The 7,155-nt window shown below is 37.0% G+C and overlaps 1 long non-coding RNA gene across 1 annotated transcript in view; it reads right to left on the minus strand.

Moving 5' to 3' along the window:
• The window catches only part of LOC106724789, a 5,980-nt gene extending 1,818 nt beyond the window's left edge, over window positions 1-4,162 (minus strand). The window contains exons 1-2 of the long non-coding RNA XR_001360626.1: window positions 4,018-4,162; window positions 3,770-3,823 (exon numbers count right to left, since the gene is read on the minus strand). This is a non-coding gene — a long non-coding RNA (uncharacterized LOC106724789). The remainder of the gene's footprint in view (window positions 1-3,769; window positions 3,824-4,017) is intronic.
• Between the last annotated feature and the right edge of the window lie 2,993 nt (window positions 4,163-7,155).

Genomic DNA, 7,155 nt, shown 5'->3' on the forward strand with positions numbered 1-7,155 from the left:
AAGGACTTGTATGCATGCATATAAGCATAACCAATGGACTCAAGACACTGGAGGGTATGGGAGGCTAGGGGAAGGTCAAGGGGAGAAAAAAAAAGGAGACATGTATAATACTCTTTGTAATACTTTAAGCAATAAAACAATTAAAAAAAGATTAAAAAAACAAACAAAAAAAGAATTAGTGGGTGTCCTATTGAGTTTATCTATCAGGGATATTTCCACCTTTCACTGTCTTTGAATTATTTTATAATTCTAAGTTGTACATAACTAAAATAACTGAAAATATTTTCCATATATAAATACATTATGTTTATTGGAGAGACTTGATTTCCCCTTCCCTCTGTGTAAAAAGACAGTTTTTAATCTATTTTTAAATTAATTTCATGAGCTATTATTACTGCTTTTTCAATTTGCCTTGAATCAATAACATCTTTCTGGTTCTTTCATTAGTTAATAAGTTAAGTAATATCTTTGACACATGTTCATATTATATTTTATGACCATCATGACTTAACCTTTACAAAATTATCCTTTAACTATCTTTTAAATTCTGAAGAATTTTTAAAATGCTAGTGGGTTCAGTATGGGCAATGATATTATTTGACCATAGCATAGGATTTCTGTGCATGTGATGAGCCAGGTTTTGCAATACTGCTGATCTATTTAGTGACAAGTATTTTGCCACTTCTTTGCTCAATGCATTTAAAAACTGCCTGCTTCTGTTTTTTATTTTAAAATCATATATACATGAAGTAAAGTCACTTTCATGAAGTAAACACGGCATTAAATTCTCTAAGGCAGGCTTTTAAGAAATCAGAATATTTAGTCCCTTAACTAAAATTCTGTAAACTTACTTCCTATCATCAGGATAATGGGAAGAAAATGTTAGTTCTCCTTCACAATTCATTATTTAAAATGTGCTTCAGTAATCAGTCTCTAAGATAAATATTTTCTAATTCCATCTACCAGTTTGGTGTGGGGAATCTGGCAATTAAAAACAAGCATGTGTTTTTTCCAGGCTAAAAGCTGAATTTCCAAAATAAATAAATCAAATGCAGCCTTTTGAAAATTGGACCTATTATCCCAAGCTGATGTATGTTCACAGAGGAAAAGAGCAAAGCACTTGGAGCTAATAGAATTGGCTGAACACTGGGATTTTTAAAAGGCCCTGGCCCATTTCCTGGCTGACCTCTCTCAGAGAATAATGTAGCACTAAATTAGAGTGGCATCTGGGTAGTACAGACACACACATTCTAGACATAGACTAGTTATAATCATAATGTTTTACATAATATTTATTAAGATTTTATTCAGCTTGAAATGTGTAGAACACACTCATAAATAAAATTAAATGCTAGATTATTTTTTCAAAATTGATTGTAATAGAAGATAACTATCTATGTTCCCTAACAACAATAACATTGCCTAATTTATGAACACTAGCATTACCTAGCAGAATCAGACAAAGCACCTTAGAGAAAATTTAAGCTGACAGAAATGCCACATTGTTGAACACTAACTTATTAGAATTAAGAAAGCAAAAGATTTATCTAATCATCCCTTTATCCCAGGTAGTTGTCATATGGGGCTTTTTTTTCTTTCTTCATTAGTACCTCACAATCTAAAAATGGGAACTTATGTCTCTGAATCTATTTTGTTCATCAGTTTATTTTGTTCATTAGATTCCAAATATGAGTGAGATCATATGATACTTATCTTTCTCTGACAGAGACATAGAAGTATGGAACAGAATGATGAATCTCAGAGGGAAGGTGGGGGTGGGGAGAGATTTACTAGGGAATTTATATGCATTTATGCATAGCCCATGGACACAGACAATACTGTGGTAAAGGTCTGGGAGGGGTAGGTACAGGGTGGAGGGGTTTAATGGGAAAAAATAAGGATATCTGTAATACTTTCAACAATACAGATAAATTTTAAAAAATTAAAGTGGGCTTAGTATCTCTTAGATTTATCAATTTTCAAAGAAGTCTAGCTATGTTTTGAAAACAGTCACTTATTCAGTCATCAACATAAATTATTAGGATGCATATATCTTTAATTTATTATTGTGAGGGGAAAGTACCTGATGAAGTCTTGAATTATATTCACAAAACTGGTTTGGTGTCCTGTGGGTATAGATTTCACATTACGGCCATGTTAGGAACTAAGTTAGGAACTAGTTCACAAAAATAATTACACCATGTTTTCTGCCCTGGAGAAGTTTACAATCTAGCAGGAAAGACAGATATATAACAGTGAATTACCCTATAAAACATACAATGAGGAAAAATACAAAGTGATTTGGAAAAACAAAGAAAAGAGTGATAATGATGAAACAAAGAAAGGGATCATGAAAGTAGAAGAGGGTCACAGAAGGTAACTTTTGGGAGGGTCAAAGAATTACCAAACAGAGAAGAGGCATTACCATCAGAAGGAAAAACTTTAGTAAAATGATGTATGCCAATTTTTTCATTACAAAAAAATGTACTTTTTTTTTCATTGGCAATACAAACAGGACACATTTTCTTAAGCCCCTTGAGATGAAGTGATGAATTTGGTTTTCCCCTTTATCAGGTCCATAATCAAGATTATTTGAGTCTTGAATATAGTATTAAATAGAAATGTATTCCAAACCAGGACTAGCCATAGCTACTTCAGTATTTCAAAAAGACGTTAACATTAATGAAGCAAGTGTTGATTTTTTTAAAACATTTTATTCCCATGATAAAGCCATATTACAAATTTTCCCAGTATTTCAAAGGGGCATCAAGTGAAAAAAATTTTAAATGACTTTATTTTCTGATTGCCTTACCTAGATATATTTGGTTGAGATATTTTTGGTTTTTAGGACAGCACTTCTAAAGTGTAGCATGCTTAAATTTCATACCTGGAGTACTTGCTACAATTCCCTAGGCTCCTGCTTAGGGAATCAGAATACAGGATGGGGCAAAGTAGGTTTATAGTTGTGAGTATGTGAAACAGTTTATTTTTGTATTATTATTTATTAATTACTAGAGATCCAATGCATGAAATTCTGCAAAAGGCTCGGCCCTTGCAGCCATGGCTGCTGCCTTGGCCCTTGTAGCCCCAGCTTCGTCCGGAAGGTCGTCTGGAAGGATGTCTGGAAGGTCGTTCGGCTGTCCAGTCTAATTAGCATATTATGCTTTTATTATTATAGATTATTATAGATTGCATTATTTTCCATATGAACAACTGTAAACCTACTTTTGCTCCACCCTGTATATAGAAATCAGAGGTGGGGCACAGGGATTTTCACTTTCTACAAATTCTTCAGGTAATCTCTAGTTATTATAGCTTTAGAGATTTAGCTTAAAGATGCAGCTAAGATAGATTTATTTCTGAGACCCAGAGGTTGTCTAGAAGATCTTTAGATGTTATCTACTAGACTTTTAAGGGTTTTCTGACATTAAGAGCTATGCTTTTCACTCTCTTGGGGCTATTTTACATTTCTATATGTTGTAAAAAATGGATAATAATGCAAACTATTTTGATCCATACAGATGCAAATAATTTTGTTCTGTTTGGGGATGCAATTAATTGAAGAAGAGATGTCTCCACAAATTACATTTTATTTCCCTGTAAGCACTGATCAGTTTTGCATCTATTAGGAAATTCATTTGATTACCTATATATATGCCTGTTCTTTGGATTCGCCTTTGAACCATACTAACAGCTTACTTGTTCAATCATTGAGAGTTAAATAAAGCCTTTGTGTGTTTATGTTATATTTGTATAAACACAATTTTACCTTTTTGAAATTATCCTTTAACACTGATTATCTTTTGGGAGTCATGAATCAACCCTAGGATGAAAAAAGAAAAATGAATTAGATTTGGTTAAAAAACTAGGTAATATTCCAGAACTAAAAGGGGGAAAGAATAGGAACAGATCTGAGATTTTGGTAACTAGGACCATGAGAAGTGCAGCAGTCTATATTAGTCAGGGCTCTCCAGGCACAGAGAGAGAGAGAGAGAGAGAGAGAGAGATTTGGCTCACATGATTGTGGGGCCTGGCAAGTCTGAAATTTGCAGGGAGGCAAGAAGGCTGAAAATTCAGGTCACAGCTGATGTTGCAGTCTTGAGTCCAAAATCTGAAGGGCAGCCCAGCAGGCAGAAAACTCAGGCAGTATTGCTTTTATGTTGACATCTTAAGACAGAATGACATCTTTTTTGGAAAACCTCAGTTTTGCTCTTCAACTGAATAAATGAGGCCCAGCCACATTATTCAGTATACTAGAGACCTGGTGCACAAATTGGTGCATGAGTGGGGTGAGGCCGGCCCACCCCGATGGTGGGGGGGAAGGGGCCGTGGGAGGTTGGCTGGTTGGCCCCGCCCATGATTGGGGTGGGGGGCTGATCAAGGCAGGACTGACGGGGGGGAGGGGCCGTGGGCCATTGGCCGGCTGGCCCTGCCCCTGATCGGGGCGGGGGGGCAATCAGGGGTGTGGCCAGCTTGGAGGGAGGGGCCATGGGGAGTTGGGGGGGTCAAGCAGGGCCCTGATTGGGCCAGTTGGCCACCACAGTGTGTGTCATAGCGACCGGTCATTCCGGTCGGTCCATCGTTCTGGTCGCTTGGCTTTTACATATATAGATTCTGCTCTACTCAAAGTCTATTGATAGCAAATTTTAATTGTATCTTAAAACAAACAAACAAAAAAACAAACAAAAAACACTGCACAGTAACATCTAGGCTGATATTTGACCAAATTAGCTGGGTACCATAGACTAGCCATGTTGACACATAAAATTAACCATTACACAGCTCCAAACTTTTTCATATACTTACAGTTGAGTCAAGAATCAGTCTTTTGTGCAGTGTCTAAGAGCAGTGCTTCCCAAGTTTTAATGCACAAAGGAATCACCTGTGAATCATGTTATGTGTAGATTCTGATTTAGTAGGTTTGGGTAGGCCCTAATTAACTCCCAGATGATGCTAATGATGCTGGTTCTTGGACCACACTTTGGGTCTAAACCAGCACTGCACACAGAAATATTATCTGCTGGGAGCCGGTCCATCCTTGCTGCTTGACACAGTCGCTGCAGGGAAGAAACATCTGCACAGCATATGTTTCAAGGGACCTGGCGTATATGGCATACTGTTCTTAATATGTTTGCTCCCCTTCGCGCTATGTGTTTTAACCAAGGTCACCTCTCCGAGAAAGGTTGTTTCCCCAGGTAGGGATTTTTCCCTGAAGTTAGGGAGGGGATAAAACCCCTTAACTAAGTGCCAGGCGGGTAGTTAATCACTTTAACTAAGAACAATCACGCTTAAGCCACATAATCTTTACTCCCTGGAATGGAGATAAGAAACAAAAAAATAAATAAGTAGACACAGAACCTAGAGACAGAACCTACACAGAACATGGCAGGAGAACCTGGATAGATCCTGGCTAGAGATCCTGGCAAAAGAACCTGGTGACCGAACCTGGCTGGAGAATCTAGCGAGAGAACATGACAACAGAACCTGGCTGGAGATCCTAGACAGAACTTGGCTGGAGATCCTGGCTAGAGATCCTGGCTAGGCTGCTGATCAACTGAACGCTGTCTCTGTGTCATTCCTTCTTCGCCGACTCCGTCCACACCTTTGGGGACCCCTGGACCTGCTGGGGTTGGACCCCAGCAATTATCGAAGCCACAAATATGAGCCACATAAGTAACATAAAATTTCCTAGTGACTACATAAAAATGTAAAAAAAAGAAATTGGTAAAATTAAATTTAATAACTATTTAATCCATAATATTAAAAATATTATCATTATAAAATGTAATCAATATAAAAATGGTTAACAATATCTTTTACATTGTTTTTATACCAAGTCTTTAAAACTAGGGTATATTTTACACTTACAGTACATCTCAATTTGTACTCGTCATATTTCATGTATTCAACAGTCACATTTAGCTGTTGGCTACCATAGTGGACAGTACAAGACTAACCCTTCCATGTAGGAGCCATAAAGGAGTATCTATCTGGATGAGTACTTGAGACACTTTTTTCGCTCACCTTCTCATTTCTTCTTTTAGCTAAGCCTTTATTAAGTGAGATTTGTATTCAGGAATCAAGTGCATTTTAGCACAGACAACGACATTGGGACATGAGGCTGAACTATGCAGATTACTATCAGTCTTTCTTTCTTTTTCTCTCTTTAAGAAGTAGAGAAACGTCTACATTCATATATAGTAAGAGATGTAATACTATTGCATCAGTTTCTGATGTTGGAGTGCATAGTTGACATTTGCCCAACCCTCTCTTGGTTCTGCCAGCTGAGACTAGGATCAATGCAAGGATCCTGGACCATGATGCTGGCATCTCAGAAAATCTGATCAAGCTTGGCCAAAGGCAAACACAATTCCATTCCAGTGCCCAAACACTCCCTGTACTGATGCCTTTCAATATTATACCCTATAGCTGAAATAAATATTTCATCTCCTAGGAAGAGGAACTGGATCATGAAATGCTTCAGTGATGCATTAGAGCTAGCACTTGAGAGATTGGCAAAAGTTTGTGGGAAAAGTTCAAGGGACATAATATAACAGATAAAGAACAGGTATGAACAATTGTATGTATAAATCTAGTAGTAAAGAGGAAGGTCTTGAGTTTGAATCTTTTCCTTAACAATTACAAACACTACTGTGATTTTCATTCCATTTACTTATCTATGTGAAATCCCTGCCTTATTCCTTTTAGTTTCTTGCTCCCCTATTAGATAACCCTATCCCCATATCACATGCTCAATTGGTTAAATTGTTTATTTTATATCTGTGGGTAGGGAAATTCCCTTATGTTGTTTCACGCCCCTTCCCCACCACTCCTTATTGTGCAGGTGAAGTTATCTCCTGGGCAGCCATTTCACCTTACTCGCTGGCATACAAAAAAAAAAAAAGATAACTAGATTTAAATTCAGAAGAATTACATTTACTCTTTTTTTAATATTGCCTTACTCACTTAATTTAAAAATTTGAACCATTTTTCCATTTACATAGTAAAGTCATCCTCATAATTTTGTTAGCATTAAATAGAATCCTATCTAATAATAGACAAACATGGTAATTAACCGTACCTCCGACACGCTTCCCATTGGCTAATCAGGGCGATATGCAAATTAACTGCCAACCAAGATGGCGGCCAGCAGCC

The sequence above is a fragment of the Myotis brandtii genome, unplaced genomic scaffold, assembly GCF_000412655.1.
Source record: "Myotis brandtii unplaced genomic scaffold, ASM41265v1 scaffold973, whole genome shotgun sequence".
Lineage (NCBI taxonomy): Eukaryota > Metazoa > Chordata > Mammalia > Chiroptera > Vespertilionidae > Myotis > Myotis brandtii.